General features: G+C 35.2%; 1 protein-coding gene across 1 annotated transcript in view; it reads right to left on the reverse strand.

Annotated features, from left to right (window-relative positions):
* OLA1 (Obg like ATPase 1) overlaps positions 1-19729 on the reverse strand; it is a 173707-nt gene that overhangs the window by 15957 nt on the left and 138021 nt on the right. The window lies entirely within an intron of this gene.

The following is a 19729-nucleotide window of genomic DNA, read 5'->3' on the forward strand; positions in this document are numbered from 1 at the left end:
AAAAACTTTAAAACTTACTATAAAAACTATATGTCAAGTAATCAAGATTATGTGGCATTGGCATAAAGCTAGACATACAGATCAATGGAATAGATGTGTGAGTTCAGCAAAAAGCCCATACACCCATAATCAATTGATTAAGACAATTTTAATTGTGGCATGGAGGGGTTGTGGGAGGGGGGATGGGCTAAATGGGTAAGGGGCACTAAGGAATCTACTCCTGAAATCATTGTTGCACTATATGCTAATTTGGATGTAAATTTTAAAAAATAAAAAATAAAATAAAATAAAATAATAAAACAATTTTCACTGTGGTAAAAGAAAAACATAAAATTTGTCATCTTAATCATTTTTAAATGTATAGTTCAGTAGTGTTAACTATATTCACACTACTGTGTAATGATCTTCACAACTTTTTCATTTTGCAAAACTGAAATTTTATACCCAGTGAACACCACCTTTCCATTTCTCCCCGAACCCCAGTCTCTGGTGACTATCATTCTACTTTCTGTTTGTATGATTTGACTACTTTAGACACCTCTTACAAGTAAAATCATATAGTTTTTCTCTTGTGTGATCTGCCTTATTTCACTTAGCATGATGTGCTCAGGATTCATCCACGTAATAGCATATGTCGAAATGTTTATTCAAGCCTTTGCCCATTTTTAAACTGTGTTGTTTGATGTTGATTTTGTTACAGTCAATTGGTTTCTGACAAGGGCATCAAAACAATTCAGTGGATTTCCTTCTTTTTAAAGGCTTAATAATATTCCATTGCAGGTATATACCACATTTTGCTTATCCATTAATTCACTGATAAGCATCTGGGTTGCTTCTATCTCTTGACTATTATGAACAATGAGGCAATGAACATGGGTATGCAAATATCTCTCAAGATTCTGCTTTCAATTCTTTGGGATATATGCCAAGAAGTGGGATTGCTGGATTACATGGTAATTTTATTTTTAATTGTTGAAGGAATCTCCATACTGGTTTTCATTTCCACCAATATTGCACAAAGGTTACCATTTCTGCACATCCTTGCCAACACATTTTCTTTTCTTTCGTAGTGCTCATATCTTAAAGGGTGTGAGATGACTGATACCTCATTGTGCTTTGATTTGCATTTCTTTAATGATTAGTGATATTGGCATCTTTTCATATGCTTGTTGGTTCTTTGTATATCTTCTTTGGAGAAATGTTTATTCAAATCTTTTGCCCATTTTTAATTGCGTTATTTGTTTTTTGTTGTTGTCATCTTTGCGTTACAGTCAACTGATTTTTGATGAGGGTACCAAAACAATTCAACGAGGAAAGAATAGTCAACAAATGGTACTCGGATAAGTGGATATCTACAAACAAAAAGAAAAATGAACCAAAGCCCTAAATGTAAGGGTTAAAACTATAAAACTCTTAGAAGAAAACTGGTGGAAATCTTCATGACCTTGGATTAGGCAATAGTGTTTCAGAGAGGACATGTAAAGCACAGGTAACCAAACAAAAAAATACATTAGACTTTATCAAAATTAAAAGTTTTGTTCACCAAAAGACACTATCAAGAAAGTGAAATAAGAATCCATAAAATGGGTAAAAACATTGGAACTCATTTATCTGATAAGGGTCTAGCAGCCAGAATGTGTATATTTAAAACTTAATAATAATTATAACTTACAACTAACTCAGTAATAAAAGTACAGAAACCCAACTTAAAATGGGCAACCATGTCTCCCGGAAATGTCCAACAAGCATATGAAAAGATGCTCAGTACCACTAATTATTGAGAAATGCAAATCAACACCATAATGAGATACCATTCTATAACCATCAGGATGTTTATAACTAAAAAGATAGACAATCGGGGTGCCCGACTGGCTCAGTTGGAAGAGCATGCGATTCCTGATCTTGGGATCATAAATTTGAACCTCACGTGGAGTGTAGAGATTACTTAATAAGTAAAAATTTTTTAAGAAGTTAAAAAAAAAGGATGGACAATAATAAGTTGTATATCCATACAATGAAATGTAAGTTAGACATAAAAAGAAATGAAGTACTGATACATGCTACGACACGGATGAACCTTAAAACGTACGAAGTAAAAGCCATCAAACACAAAGGGCCACATGTTCTATAATTCAACTTATTTGAAATATCCTCAATGGACAAACCCAGATAGACATAAAACAGATCAGTGGTTACCAGGGGGTTAGGTAGAGAAGGCAATGGGGAATGACTATTAATAAGCACAGAGTTTCTTCTGGGGGTAAAATGTTCTGGAATTAGTGGTGATGGTGGCACAACACTGTAAATACACTGAATTGTGTATTTTAAACATTTTTTTTTCAACGTTTATTTATTTTGGGGACAGAGAGAGACAGAGCATGAACGGGGCAGGGGCAGAGAGAGAGGGAGACACAGAATCGGAAGCAGGCTCCAGGCTCCGAGCCATCAGCCCAGAGCCCGACGCGGGGCTCGAACTCACGGACCGCGAGATCGTGACTTGGCTGAAGTCGGATGCTTAACCGACCGCGCCACCCAGGCGCCCCTGAATTGTGTATTTTAAAAGGGAGAATTTCGTGTACACTAATTATCTAAAAAATATAAACCCCAAAGCTAAACTTAGATTTTAAAGATAACAAAAATGCTAATATTCTGTACATTATGATCCTATGATGTCTGACCTTTTAGAGACAATAGGGATCAATAGGAAAAAACAGAAATTTTGGAGTAAGGCAAAGATCAACTCAAATTTCAGCTTATTTGCACACTAGCCACAAGATCCTAAAAAAGCCGTTTAGGTTTCCTGAACCTCTGTTTAATCACCTATAACACAAATAACAATACTTTTCCTCACAGGTTGATGTTAGTATTAAAGTGCCTAGAACATAAGAGGCCTTCAAATGTTAGTTCCCAACCTTAGCTCTCTCCTATCAGTGAATGGGGTCATTCTTAATCATTACTGTAGAGTTAAAAATACTATTAGATTACCTGTGAATAAAGAGTGAGAGTCCTTTTTAAAAATGAGGTCTGAAAAAAAAAAAATCAGGTCTGTATTTCTAGGAAGAACTCTTGTCTCACCAACCTTTTATAGATAGGGAGGTAAGTGGAAGGGAAAGAATTTAAGCACAATGATTGAGAAAATATTATTAAGCAACTATGTGTACTAGTAAGCATTACGCTAGATCTTTCAAAGTTACACTTTGAAAAAGGGGGTACAGGGGGTAAAGGAGCATAGTAAGTGTTATGATAGAGGAAGTAATGTGCTACAGGCATAATGAGGAGGGGGTGCCACAATCCCAACAAAAGAAGATTTTGGCCTCATTTAAATCAGACATCTCAGAAAAACAGAAACCAATACATTTAATTGTCTTTTCAATTGTAACATTGTTTTCAGGTTTAGTTATAACAGGAAAAGCAGAAAAGGAAAGGGGTTTTTACTCATGATAGAGCTGGAATTTTGTGGGGCCAATAAGAATGTAAGAAACCACCAAGGCTAAGACAAATATGGGTGTGTATGTCAGAGTCCATTTGCACAGACCTCCTTTCCTAAATGGATCCTTCTTCCTGAAGTTGTTCTGAATTCAGCCTCTGTAGGGTGCTTCAATAATCTAACAAAACTGACCATTCCCTCATGATCCTGTTTATCGAAATCCTCAGTTTACCATGTGGGGTACATGTAAATTTTATAAAGGAACCGACACAGAAGGACCCAAACCCAAGGCAAATAGTCACTGTAAGAAAGGGAAAGTCACTGTTTATGTATCTGTGGAGAAAAGGGATTTGGGGACAGAGGAGAAACAAGAAGCACTAAGAAACAGAAGAGCTCTTATGTAAACTTCAATCGCTGCAAATAGGTACCTGCAATTATTCTTATTAACATATATTTTCAGAGAAGCTAAATAGAACCATGTTAGATGAGAAATGAAGTGACTTTTATCAGTGGTACGCCAAATGGCTTAAGAGAAGAATATTTTTATACAAGGAAAGGAGTAACTGGGAAACATGGGAATGGAATCACATCTACCAAAACTTGTAGTTGGTTTCATAGCTTGTACTTTGTCCTAACAAGTAATGATAAGCCACAGTCCATTATTTTACTGACAAGACATTGTGTGCCAAATGAATTTTTGTAAATAAAAAAAGTTAATTTATTTCAATGAAAGGAATCCTATAATTAAAGAACTCCCACAGGCAATCCCTTTGCTAAGGGAGGCAGTACAGAATATAGTTATAGAGCACTGTCTGGGGCCAGACAGGAGGAACCCTAGCCATGTTATAGAAACTTTCTGAAGTCTCAGTTTCCCCACCTATAAATGGAGATAATAACAGCAAGGCTGGTATGAAGATTAAATGAGAAAGTACATGTAAAATGCTTAGTATGGTACCTGACACATGGTAGGTGCTCAACATATATTAGCTTATAAAGATAAAAATGACAACTGCTGTCTTTTTTAAACACCTCAACTCGGTTCTAATTTCTTACATAAAACTGTGTTGTATCTGTGTTCTGGCTATTAATCAGATTTATCTGATAAGGAAGGTCTAAGGACTAACCACATCAAAATATCTTTAAAGAGATTTCTTTTCCTCTTTATATTGTCCTGTCTGCTGTATAAAAAATGGCAAGTTTGCTACTCATTAAAATCATAGCTGAGTGATATTCCTACAGTGTCTAAGAAGGGGCAAAATATTATTTAGGGCTGCAAATATCATACAAGAAATGGATTTGAGGTAAAAGAGTAGGAAGCATACTTTCTTTTTCTTCTTCTTTATTTATTTTGAGACAGAGGGAGGGAGAGAACAAAGCAGTGGGTTGGTAGTAAGAAACAAGACAAACATGGTCCTTGTTGTCACAGAGCTTACCAAGTCAGCCTTACCAAGTTCATCTAAGTATTTTTTATGTATACTGATATACATCTGATAGGAAACAAGGAACCAATGGTGGTTTTTTAAAACTTTGCTTTTTCCATTATGGCCCTTTCTACCCAATCCCACTCCTGACTCACCATGTTGCTCTGTGTATTTTATGGGTATAAATAGGCACAATTATTCATTTCCCTACTGATAGACATGTAAGTTGCTTCTAATTTTAGACTATTACGAATAAGGCTGCTACTATTTTGTGTAACAGGACCATTTATAACATATGGGCATACATTTTTACTCCAGAAGTTGGAATTACTAGACCACAGGGTCGATGTTCATTGGAGTTTGATTCATTGAGTGGATAGGTCTAGTAAGTTTTCTTTAAAAAAAAAATTTTTTTTTAAGTTTGTTTATTTTTTAGAGCGAGAGACAGAGAGAGGCACAGAACCTGAAGCAGGCTCCAGGCTCCAAGCTGTCAACACAGAAACTGACACGAGGCTCGAACCCACTAACTGAAAAGAACATGACCTGAGCTGAAGTTAGACACTTAACTGACTGAACCACCCAGGTGCCCCAGTACCTATTTTCATGTTTATTCATGTATCTTCTTCCATAAAGTGTACGTTTGAGACTTTTGCCCATTTTTAAAATTGGGTAATTGGTCATAACATTGTTCATTTGTAGAAACTTTAACAATATATTCTGGACATAATTCCTTGGTCAGATATATGTGTAATAAATATATTTCTTCAGTCTGTGGCTAGTTTATTCACTTTCTTAGTAATGTTTTTTGATGAAGGAAAGTTATTCATTATGATGAAGTCATAAGTGTTTTATTATAAGTGTTTTCTGTAACTCATCCCAGAGATTTTTGCCTGTCCCAAGTTGTGAAGATACTCTCCTATGTTTCAAGGAAAGATGGTGGACTGAGAAAATGGCACAGTGATTTGTTTAAGGCAAATGAGGGGCTTCTGGGGTGGCTCAGTCGGTTGAGCGTCCGACTTCAGCTCAGTATACATAAAAAATACTTGTCTTGTTTATTACTACCAACCCACGATCTCACAGATCATGAGTTCGAGCCCTGTGTCAGGCTCTTTGCATTCTGACGGCTCAGAGCCTGGAGCCTGCTTCGGATTCTGTGTCTCCCTTTCTCTCTGCCCCTCCTCAGCTCACGCTCTGTCTCTCTTTCTCTCAAAAATAAATAAACATTAAAAAAATTTTTTTAAAGCAAATGAGAATGCCCTGCACATGAAAAGAAGCTACAGTGTCAAGGCTGATAAGGTAGGAGGCTGTTACATAACTCAGACATGAAGTGGTGAGGTTTTAGGTTTAGTTGATAGGCAGTGAAAATGAAGAGAAAAGGGTGAATAAGGGCCAGATTTAGAAGGGAAAAAAAATGGAACTCAGTGATTAACTGAATATGGTATATGAAAGAAGATATGTTAAAATGATTTAAAGAATGAAGAACTTAAGCTGAAAAGATTCAAAGGGTGCCAGTACCACTAACAAAGAGGAAAGTTTAGAAGTAGATTCCACTGTGGATGCTTTATAGGAAAAAATAAGGAGTTTAGTTTTATACATCTTAAGCTTAATAATGATAATGGAATAGCCAAGTGGGGTTTTTTGTTGACAGTTAGGAATAATGAAACTTGAAAAGGACTAAGAGAAGAAACTAAGGAGGCCAATTTGCAAATTATTAGCAGAGCGGCGCTCTTCAGCCTAACCTCCGTGTACCACAGCATCAGGATCACCTACAAACTTTTTGGACGTGACAGTTCTCAGACCCCATCCCAGACTTACTGGATCAGAAATCTGGTAGTGAGGCCAACAATCTATGTTTTAATAAACGCTGCAGATGACTCTGCCACACACTAAAGTTTGAGAACCACCAGCATATAGGTTAGAGTTAAAGGCAGAGTACAGAGAGAAGTGAAAAAGGTTAAGAGTCATTCAATCACTAATCCCTAAGGAAGAGCCATGGCAGGCACAGAGGAAAATCAGTAAAGAGATTAGAAGTGAAAAGCTAATATACCTGCCACCCAAAAGCCAAGCAGAAGAGAAAGTCATGAAGTTTCTAAAGACAGTTTATTCCGGTAGGGACACAGACAGAAAGATAGAAACAGGTACACAGAATAGAGCATATTTTCATCTATTATTGGTCTTCTCCCCCCAATACCATGAGGGTCATATTGCATTGAAGAAAAATATTATTCAGGATATATTTTCCACACTAGTTTTCCCTTAAAGAAGAGAAATCTGCAAACGAAGTAATACAAAAAATACTACTATAAAACCACATTTCTTTTAAAAGGAAAGGAAAAACTGACAGGCATCTGACATATGTAATTTCATTTAATATTTACATAACTCTTTCAAGGAAGAGGAGAATAGGCTGTAGTGTGAAAGGAATATGGGGTCAAAATAAGTTATTCTAAAGACTGGAGACATAACAGCAAGCTTATATGCTGACAGGAAACATCCACCAGGGGAGGGGGAGGGGAACTGATGATGCAGGAGAGAGAGGAGAAATGAAGGTGAATGGGGATACATAACCACATGCACAACTGAAAGACTGTCTTTGGCTAAGTACATAGACCAGGATCAGCAAATTATGGTATGTTTTGTATCACCTGCAAGCTAAGAATAGTTTTTACATTTTTTAAAAAATTACTTTGTTTTTAAGTAATTTCTATACCCAACACGGGGCGCGAACTCACAACCCCGATCGGGATCAAGAGGCACACGTTCTACTGGGTCAGCCAGGTGGCCAGTTTTTACATTTTAAAATGATTTCTTAACAACAACAACAAAAAAAAACAGAGAAGAAAATTTTGTGACAGTAAAATTATATGAAATTCAAATTTCAGTGTCCATAAGGAATATCGACACTGCCATGCCCATTTATTTACATACTGTCCAAGACTGCCTTCGCAGTCTAACAGCAAAGCTGAGTAGCTGCAACAAAGATTGTGTGGTCCTTCAAGTTGGAAATACTTAACCATGTAACCCATAACAGAGAACATGTGCTGACCCCTGGCATAGACAGTCTATTTACCTGTACTCTAAACCTTAGATGTATCTAACTAGCATAGACAGACTTCAAATGATCTACATATTTGTAGTAATGAGGACTAAAAGCCAATGTTGAAACATAAGGGATACATTCAACCCATTTCATCTGGCCAGCTATTCAGTCCAACAGTATTTACTGAGTCCAGGTTCAAGAACTGAAGATACAAAATGCAGAAAATACGGGCAAAGTCCTTATTCTCCTGGAATTTAAATTTTCACAAGACAGACAAATAAACAAGATTGTATAGCTTGTGATAAGCGCTCTGAAGTGAATACACGTGATGCTGTGAACAAAAGGGAGTTTAGGAGATGTCTCTAGACAGGGCAGTCAGGGAAGGTGTTTCTGAGAAGGCCACTGGGGCCAACCATGGTCAGGAGAAGGGGTGTGGTTAATAAGGGGAGCAGACAATTAAGTGTTCTTAGATTTCTGCAGACACAGAAACACGTGAGGATGGAGAAGTTCATACACTGTGAGCAGCACATGCAAGGAACACTTTCCCTGATGAATTTTCCAATGGTATTTTTACTACAAAGTCACACAGTGTAATTATATAATGGGTTCAAATGGTTTGGGAACAAAATACAAATTAAACACACACACACACACACACACACACACACACACACACACACACCCCACTGTATAATTACTTAATTACCCGAGAGATAGGAATGGCTCCAGAAAACCATTTCCGCTTATCAGGTATATACAGTAACAGTTGTTGTTTTTTTTAATTTTTTTGTTTTGTTTTTAATGAGGAAGAAACATTCCATACAATGGAAGTTTTATAGGATACTGGCAAATGCAAAATGCTAAAGAAAGTATATATAGTAGGCATTTCTGAATTGCTTAAAATAAAATTCAGCTTTCCCTACTTTTTAGTCTATGAATACATCACAACAAATAAATATCAAAAATGAGCATAAAAGGATAAACAATACCAGAAGCCATAAAATGTTCTTCCATTCTATCTCATACATAGCTAATGCAGCATAACCTATCAGCTGAAGCTTGACAAATGATAAGCTATGAACTTTGGGGACAGAGTTAGTGTCATTTGGTTCTTAATTCTAAATTTCTTACTTTAGCATATATTAAAATAACTACTTAAGACACAACCTGTCCCTTCTGTGGATCAGCTATGCAGTTTGTTCCATGTTAAAATAACTAATTCTTTCATTATCTTGTTTTTCAGGCACAAATAACTTTCTATTTAAAATTTAAGCAGACTTATAAAGTACAAAATAAAACATTCAGTAATCTTTCAGATATTTATAAAATTATACAATTCCAGTTTATTTCTCCTTATGAAAAACAGAGAAAACATGATTTTCAACCATTTAAAAAGCCAGACACAGGTCTATCGAAATGTACGGTACATTCAATGTAATGATTCATAGTGTCTCTAATAGAAAGATTCAGCAGTTCTCAATCGAGACCTTTATTCCTTCTCTGAATAAATGATGCCTGAAATTTTTATTCTTGTTCTAATGGAATTTCAATGGCCTTCACTGCAAATCTACTGGAAATTTTTGCATATTAAGTGGAAAAAATTAAATGATGTTAACCACATTTTAATGTGATTAAGGCTGACAGGGTCATTATTTCTGCTAATCACTCAGTTTAAAAAGCTCAAACAAAACTTTATAACAGACAAGGTTTTTAATTTTCTGTATATCTTGCTGAAATTAAAAAAAAAAAAAACTGTAGAAGAAAAAGAAGGAAAAAAACCATACTACAGTCCTTGACAAAAACCAAGGAGTAGTTCCTACAATTTGCAGATGGGTTTCATTATACTTAATCTGGTGATGTAAAAACAAAAATGCAAAACAATCTTACACTGCACATGCTCCTCTGGTTTCTTTCTTTTTAAACACAAAGAGGGTAAGAAAATGTGCTTTGTAGAATTTTGAGTTCTGTGTTTCCTATTTGCTGCTAAATGGAAACAAATACAGTTTTTTCTTTAGATCTTATAGCAAACTAAAAACAGAATTAATGCAGAATACTGCCTCAAACAATTCTTCAATGTTCTATTTTTTTAGATTAATCTATGCCATGCTACTAATATTTCAAATATATCAGTGTAAACTAAAAATCTTCACTGAGATAAATCTCCAAAAAGAGTGGAACTAATTGCTATTAGAAGAATAACAAGAATTCTAATGACCAGAAGTGCTTAGAGACAATTCGTCTTTTCTGTTTTCTGATAGGATATTTACTTTGTTCACTGGTCATTCTATACCAGAAACTTAAAGTTAATTACTTAAGATCATAGGTAGAGTTGACGTAATTTTGGTGCTCTACTTCCAAAAACTTATTCTTAAAAGTTCAATATTACAATATTCTTGAAGCAAAAATGGGCAGGAACTTAGCCAAAAACGCTTAACCAGTGTCTCCTCTAATTTTCTGAGCATTTCAATATTCTCCATAAAGAATAGCAGTTAAGCTAGGTACATAACCCATACAATTATGTAAGAATGAATCAAATACTTCACTACTTTTTTTGTTGGCTGTGAACTGCTTAACTAATACTGGTTGTTGAAAATCGTCTTTATCTTTCAGCTACTAAAATGGCAATTTCTAAAACTGATTTGAGGACTGTAATTCATTTTGACATATAATGTAATATGACTATTCCTAATCCAGTAGTCGTAGTTTTTACAAAAACAAAATTAATTAGCTTTTAGAAAAATATGACAAGCAAATTATTTTTTAGGAGAAACACACACCTGAAGTTCAGGCAGTCTAATTCATACTGATTCACCCCAATCTAGTAAACTTAAACCAAATTCAATGACTACAAACAAAATGTTTCATACATAAAAAAGATTAAGTACCCATTTTTTTTTGCATTGTAGTTTTCTAAAGCTGTATGAAACTACGATCACTGCAAATAATAGTCAAACTAACAATTATAAAACTTAAGCTACAGGTGCAGCACTTTTAGCCAAAAACCCCCAATCATTCTTTGTAATTCTCTAAATTACTCAACTGCATGTGAATAGATAAATGAGTTTACTTCACTGATCAAAATCTGAGTAGCTAACAAAAGCAAAGCACCTGGCCAATAAACAAGTCCTCTGAAATACAATTTAGTACTAAAGTTTGAAAAACTGCTGTTCTGTTTTCATAGTGAAAATCATAACCAAACTACTTTCCAGCAAGAAGCTCAGCCTTTTGTGAAGAGAAAGAGATTAGGGTCTGTAGTAGATTACATAAATATCAAGAAGTTCAATATTAATGCTACATTGTAGACATAATCTTTGATAGCTACACAAAGAATTAATATTGCTGAACTTAAAAAAAAAATTTAGTGTGATGCTATGCACTGGGGCATCAACTAATAATCCTCCAGAATTTCCGTGCTCATCTAAAAAGAGTCCCTGCTGAATGTTCTAATGCATCTTATTGTGAATCTTCAGCAAATAAAACTTCATGTATGAGCTCATGATGTGCTTTGCTGCCGGAAAGTCACAGACTCTGTGGGAAGCTCTTTATCTTCCCAGCAGTCAGTTCTCTGAGAACATCAGTGCAGCTACTGTAGTTACCTGTAGATTACTTGTATTTTCTCACATCTGTGTCCAGCAATCTAAACCATGATGATAAAGGGTCATTAGGTTTTGAGTGAGGAAGGGGATGGACTAGACAATTTGCTCTGATAAGCTCCTTGTTGGGAGCTCTAGTTTAGAATGTGAAATGTCGGATATGTACAGTTTTACACTAGAAGGAAAAAAGAATTTCACTTTTCTGCACTAACAATTAAAAATGATGTGATTTAATGTCTCACTATACTCTACTGATTCACGTTTTATTTGGGGGATTTATAATTAAAATTATTTAAGAGAAATAATTTTCTGCTTGTAAAATGGATGTCTATGCTCTATTAGCCACAAAGAATTCAGGTACAATTACTAAGATAACTGCTGTTTGGAGCACAGCAAAGCAATTTCCCACAGTGGGACTTACAGTTCAATTTACCAGTTGGGCAAATATTTTGTGCTCTGTAGTGGCCTAGAGAGTTAAAAGCTATAGGTAACATTCGAGCAGTGTTATACCTGGAGAAAAGTTTCTTCAATCCAAATGGATGGTTTAGATTTCAAACTAAAGAGAATATCCTAAAACATTTCCCCAAATTAATATTATATAATTTTAAAACTAACATAAACTACATTTGTCACAGAAACTGACTGATCTCCTGTTCTCCCTGAAACACGGCTCCTAATTTAGAAATCAACACTGTATTTTATTTTCGTTATTTGTGTTGGATCATAAATCGTTCTGATACTTAATCACAATTTCCTAGTAATCAGCTGATAGAATATCGTTATATTCTTGATTAGATTATAGAATGAGAATACTAATTACTTAACTTTAAATGGCTTAGAATAATTGTGTCAGGTTACAGAAATATGAAAAAGAAAAAGTGTGGGGTTGGTTTTTTGTTTTTGTTTTTGTTTTTGTTTTGGTATCCTTCAGTTACTGTGTAGCACACCACATAGTTAGGACGACAGAAGTATTTTAGTTCAGGAAAAGAAACAGAGACATTAAAAATGCTTGCTAAATTTGCATTCATAATTTACATCTTATTTAGGTATGCTTATCTCAGTACAATGTTGTGTCTTCTACCCACATTCCTCCGGAAGGAAATGTTAAGAGGTAACAGTGACTAGAACAAATAAAACACTGAACTGCCTGAAAGAAATGTTAAAATTATAGAAGTATGTCAACAAAATCATCCAATATTTTAAAATGAAACATCAAGTAGTGCTTTGTTTTTTCTGGAAACAGTCTTAAAATGGTATTCATTTGGACCATTTGAAGGCTTTCCAATGCTGGTGAAGAAAAATAAAAAATACTTATTGTGAAAATTGTTTGGTAGCACTAAACACAAGCAAGCAATATTTTCCAATAGGTTAAAGAAAAATTAAGCATTTAAAAACTCCTGTTCTTCCTTTCAAATACATGAATTGTCTAAAATCCATTTATGAAAGACCATAAGATGGGAGGTATGTCACTATTACCAATGTAGAGACATTTTTAAAAATAAAAATTACTGTAAAATATAACATTTGGGTAAGTAACGTTAATATCTTAAGGCAATATGAGAACGCAAATCTGAAATAATTATTCATACACCAAGCCATTGTAAACCTAAATCATTTCTGAAGACCTGAATGTGTCAAGAACTTTGACAATTATGACTGGAGCCAGGAAACTGTAGCAGTGCAGAATTTCTTATGAATTTCTCCAGTTACTTTTTATAAATGCTGTCTTGGATGACAGCTTAATGTGTACCACATGCAATATTTATTCTTCTTCAGTGTCAGACTGTCTAGCCATCCAAGGGAATACAAAGAATGTCACTTATTAGGATAAAAGCACAAGCAAGGTAATCAAGGACATATGTAACATCAGCCAATCATGCCCTATTTCAACATCCTATTCCATTCATAACAGTTCAACAATTATTTGCTTACTGATAACTTGCTTTCAGGCTGTTTGTGTTCACCATAATGGTGGTTTGCATTTATTTTGCTCTTTAGAATTGGACACTTGCTGTGCTATACATGTTTGTCAAAACTTTATATCTTCTGTCAGAAATGGCTTAGCATATCAAATAATTTCTATTTGTCAGGAACTACTAATACAACAATCAGTAGCCCTTGATGTCAATAGGGCATTCACATAACTATAAAGCAACAAATGTATAAGTATTAAATGTTCCACAGAAAAACATTCTGTAAGTGATACATAGTAAGAAAGTCATTATTATTGGCTAAGCCACACTCACACACCTACCTCTGCTTATGGCATTAAGGATGCTTAATAGGCACTGCTTTTTCTTTTGTTTCAGTTTTCCAAGATTATGAAACTCAATCTAATCTGATGGTCTTTAAACTATACATCCAAAATGTCTAATACCAAGTCACATTAAAAAACACACTTGGCCACCCATACAAACTTCACTTAATAAGATATAAAATAATGTCCCATCATACATCATAATCATGAAATGCATAATTACAGAAACATAATTACTTAATTATACTTAATCAGAAAACTAACCAGATAGGACTTCAACCATGTATTCTAGTTTCATTTGAAAGATTTTAAAAGGATTAATTTCCAGAAACCTAGACAACCAAGATGTTTACCTCTGAACACAGGAAAGGAAACAAATGGTCAATATTCTCCATATTCTCTCTCTCGGTCTCTTTTTCTTTTCTGTCTCTATCTCAGATTTGGCCTGAAATAAAATTCTACTGATGTTAGAAACATTCCACACAAACTAATCCATTTTAACTAATCCACACTAACTAAGCCACTTTCGTGGGGGTTTTTTGACTCTTACTTGGATATTGTATAGATTAGTTTCGGTGGAATGTTTCTACATACTAGAACTTCACTTCAGGCCAAATCTCCCCACCCCATTCTACATATGCCTTGTAATGCAAATCGCATATGTCTTCCTTATGAGAGACAAAGAAATACTGGTATCTTTGGAGTCCTCCAGCACAACAGATAACGTCTAAGGAGTGACTGGGCAGGCCACTGACTTCTAACACCTTGATGCCAAGACACCTGACTTCAAGGAATCAATGACTTATGAAGGGCACCTGGACCCTCTTCTTGTTCTGACCAGTTCCTGGATCCCTAAGAAGACACGTGCACCAGACCACAATTGCCAATAAAAACCCCACACTCCATGCAAAGATGAGACTCATTCTCTTTTCCTTTCTGAATCTCCTGGACACTCTGTATCTCTCTCTCTCTATATATATATATCTTCAAGAAACTCTGCTTTCACTTCCAAAAAAAAAAAAAAAAAAGAAAGAAAACATTTTTGTGGATTTTTTTAAATCTACATCTATGAACTATGTTGTAAACCATCAATTTTGTTAGTTATTTAATAAGTGTTACAATGTACCTACTGATAGTACTAGGGAAAAATCCATTTGGATAAAGTTGGAAAGGTATGGGGATAAGTCTTGATTAACAAAAAAAGAAAACCACAGCAGGATTTTCTAAGTGTTGCTGTTTCATTTAAAAGTTTTGAGAATTGGGGCACCTGGGTGGCTCAGTTAAGTGTCCAACTCTTGATTTTGGCTCAGGTCACGATCTCACAGTTGTGAGAATGAGCCCCATGTCAAGCCTGCTTGGGATCCTCTCCCTCTCTCCCTGTCCCTCCCTCCCTCGAAGAAAGAAAGAGAGAGTGAGGGGGAGGGGGAGGGAAGGAGGGAGGAGGGAAGGAGGGAGGGAGTGAGGGAGGAAGGAAGGAGGGAGGGAGGGAGGGAGGAAGGAAGGAAGGAAGGAAGGAAGGAAGGGAGGGAGGGAGGGAGGGAGGGAGGGAAAAAAGGAGGCACCTGAGTGGCTCAGTCAGTTAAGCTTCCAACTCCCGGTTTTGGCTTAGGTCAGGATCTCACAGTTTGTGGGTTTGAGCCCTGCATCAGGCTCCACACTGATAAGGCAGAGGCTGCTGGGATTCTCTCTCTCCCCCTCGCTCTGTCCCTCCCTTGCTTGCTCTCTCTCTCAAAATAAATAAATTTTAAAAAAAGAAAGAAAAGAAATAAATGTATTGAGCATTCATAAAATAGTAAAATCTCACCAAACATGAGGTTTGGTTACATGCCTAAACAAATTTTTAACTGGGTACTGAAGCGTTGTTTTTTGTTTTGTTTTGGTGGGGGTAAAGAGAGAGTAAATAAAAATACAGTGAAAGGAAGGGAAAATGTACGTGACCATACCCTTATAAATTTCAGAAGCTAGAACACTACAATATTAAAAAACCAAAAATATGTATATGTAGGAGAAATAAAAGAAAATGGAAAATTGCTTTTTTTAAAAAAAATTCAGGTATAATTAACATACAGTGTTATATTAGTTTTGGGTGTTATAATGTTTCAACAATTTTATACATTTCTCAGTGCTCATCAAGATAAGTGTACTCTTATTCTCCTTTACCTATTTCACCCATCTCACCACCCACATCCCCCCAGGCAACCACCAGTGTCTCTGTATTTAAGAGTCTTTTTTGTCTCTTTTTTGCTTTGTTCATTTGTTTCTTGAAATTCCACATGAGCGAAATCACATTTGTCTTTCTCTGACTTATTTCACTTAGCATTATACCCTCTAGATCTATCATGTTGTTGCAAATAGCAAGATTTCATTCTTTTTATGGCCATGTAATATTCCATTATGTGGAACATTCCAAGATGTGTGTATATATACACATCTTCATCCATTCCTCTAGGGATGAATACTTGGGTTGCTTCCAGGTCGTGGCTATTGCAAATAAACATAGGGGTGTATATGTCTTTTCAAGTTAGTGTTTTCATTTTCCCTGGGTAAATACCCAGGTAAAATACCCAGCCCTACAGTGGCTCTACCAATTTACATTCCCACCAACAATGCATGAGGTTCCTTTTTCTCTACATCCTTGTCAATATTTGTTTCTTGTCTTCTTGATTTTAGCCAATTTGATACGCATGAGGTGATATCTCATTGTCGTTTTGATTTACATTTCCCTGATTAATGATGTTGAGCATCTTTCCATGTATCTATTGGCCATGTGTATGTCTTCTTTAGAAAAATGTCTATTCAGGTCCTCTGCCCATTTTTTAATTGGATTTTTTTTTTGTATTAAGCTGTATAAATTCTTTATATATTTTGAATATTAACCCCTTATCAGATATATCATTTGCAAATATATCCTCCCATTCATAGGTTGTCCCTTTGTTTTGTTGATGGTCTCCTTAGCTGTGCAAAAAGCCTTTTATTTTGGTGTAGACCCAATAGCTTATTTTTCCTCTTGTTTCCTTTGCCTGAGGAGACAGCTAGAAAAATGTTTCTACAGCCAATGTTAAAGAAATTACTGTCTGTTTTCTTCTAGGAGTTTTATGGTGTAAGAAAGTGGTCTAGTTTCATTCCTTTGCATGTAGCTATTTTCCCAGAACCATTTATTGAAGAGACTACCTTCTACCCATTGTATATTCCTGCCTCCTTTGTTATAGATTAATTGACCATATAGTTTACTTATTTATTTTTATTTCCTTTATTTCCAATCTTCTAGCTGGTATGGGTTTCTGTGCAATTTTCACTAGAATACAACTAACCAAAAAAACAAAACCAAAAAAAACACAAACCTGTATTTTTTGTTCCATGAAAAGTATGCTATAAATGCATTAAAATGTTTCATACATTTTCTCATGAGCTCGAGATAAAAGATGTCTTTAAAACGTTTAATAAGGTTTCTCACTTTATACTTCTCAAAGTAAATAGGTAAATATTTGCATTCCAAGGTTGTTATGAGGACTAATTCAAATAAGAGAGAACCTATTATGTTAGTGCCCCACACATGCTCAATAAATGGTAGTTACTATTTTGTCCAAGACTTGGTTGTATGTACACATACATACACATATATGCATACATATGTATATATAATGTTCTTTCTATTACACTGCTATGTACAAATACAGAATTTAAATAGAGTATTATACAAATTATCTATTTGTACTTCATCTAGTAAAAGATACACACATGTACAATTCCCTACTCCAAGGTCTCAAAATTCCTTACTCCTTGAAAATGCAAGGAAATACATCACTATATGGCTAAAAACACACAAACAAAACAACCAAATGGTAGAAGAAAGTACTTATCTTAAAAAATGATTGATAGTATGTTATTTTCTATGTAAAAATATATTAACCACTTTACTGTCCCTATAAATGGCTATTAAATTGCTACATGTTTGGAATATAGTTTTCAAGGAAAAGTTCAAGAAACTAAACATACAGTTTAGGTAACAATTTTTACATTACCTTCAGTCGGCATTCCCTAATCAGGTTATAGTGAGTGAATCTTTAGTCTCAAATTTCAGTGTGTTAACTGTTTAAGACCAACAAAACCTTATCTAAATGAAATTTACAGTGATAGGAAATGTAGCATTTATGACCTATTGCTCAGGCCTGGTCTACCTTTCCCACCACCAATGGCCCAAAGCGGAGATACCATGGCATAGTATAGTAAAGATCATGAGTTCTGGAGATAAACTGCTTAGGTTTGAATCTCGGCATCACTGACTGGCTATGCAACCTTGGCCAAGTTCCTCAATCTCTCTATACTTGTTTTGCCTTCCTTAAAATAACAATGGTACCTATTTCATAAGGTTTTGGGAAGTCTTAAATGTAACTGGCATATAGTTAGGTATTCAGTAAGTACTGACCTGATGACGACTACAATTAATACAACATTTTAGGCATAGGAATTTGTCTTTATTCTAATTCATGATATTCTTTCACTTCCCTTTTCATTTACACATCAACTCCAGACAAAAGAAAAATGGCACAAGTTAAAAGGCAACAATTTTAAATATAAATTATGTATGAAAACTACTGGCGACCTTCACATTTCAGACATCCAGATATGCTCTTTGGGAAAAATCTTTTGAAACACCATTTAAAACAAGAAAAAGCCAAAAAATGATTACCAATAGACAGATATTTTTCTTTTAAGTATCAAATGGACTAAACCCAAAGATGTTTTCCACAGATTATACAGTTCTTTTTAAAAGAATTTCTAAGGAAAACGTTGATATTCATCCAGGAATACTGACGACTACTCCTTGATCTTAATGACAGATACTACAAGTACTGAAAAGGTACCTTAATATCTTTATTAATGGAAACACTAATCTCATTTATCTCTCAGCTAACTTAACCCATTCCTTTTTTGTTTTGTTTTGTTTTTAATTTTATTTATATCTGAAGGAGAGAGATGCAGGGCATGAGTGGGGAGGGGCAGAGAGAGAGGGGAGACACAGAATCCAAAGCAGGCTCTGTCAGAGCCTGATGTGAGGCTTGAACTCACAAATCACGAGATCATGACCTGGGTCATGAGTCAGACGCCCAGCTGACTGAGTCACGCAGGCGCTCCTAACTTAACCCATTCCTAACCTAAAATGCAGATCTCTTAATCCTATGATGAAATGTTTCATTTTAGTGAAAATTCAATTCAAGGCCAAAATAGCACAGTGTTGTGTGGGCCAGGTTGGGATTTGTCTGTGGATCCAATGAACTAATGTAAATTAAAACACTGTAAAGTTTTGACCAATGTTAAGTTGCTATTTTTTTTTTTTAAGATTTTATTTTTGAGGGGCGCCTGGGTGGCTCAGTCGGTTAGAGACTTCAGCTCAGGTCATGATCTCACGGGCTGCGAGTTCGAGTCCTACATCCGAGAATCTGGAGCCTGCTTTGGATTCTGTGTGTCCCTTTCTCTGCCCCTTCCTGGCTTGCGTGCTTTCTCTCTCTCTCTCTCTCTCTCTCTCTCTCTCTCAATCTCAAAGATAAATAAAAATAAATTTAAAAAATTAAAAAAAAAAAAAGATTTCATTTTTGAGTAATCTCTACCCCCAAACATGGGGCTTGAATTTATGACCCTGAGATCAAGAGCTGCATGCTCTACCAACTGAGCCAGACAGGCACCCCAAGTTACTATTATTTTTAGTAAAGTTCAATCTGCTTCTTTGAGGTCATACATTGAGGGACTTTCAAGAGAAGTGTTTTGTGAACAGTAGCGTGGATTAGCAAGTTACTAGATAAGCATGAAAAAGGAAAGATGAAATTCAAAGTAAATCTATATATTCGCAAACATGACTTTAAATGCTGTTTAAAACCCTAAAATCTCTCTGGATTTTGAGAAATTAACTATCACAAACTAGAAAATAAATGATGGCCACTCTTAAAGCCCTGAATTCACTTTTACAACACATTTAGGATATGTTTAAAAAAA

Source organism: Herpailurus yagouaroundi, unplaced genomic scaffold, assembly GCF_014898765.1.
Source record: "Herpailurus yagouaroundi ecotype Mexico unplaced genomic scaffold, PumYag 140, whole genome shotgun sequence".
NCBI classification, from domain to species: Eukaryota; Metazoa; Chordata; class Mammalia; order Carnivora; family Felidae; genus Herpailurus; species Herpailurus yagouaroundi.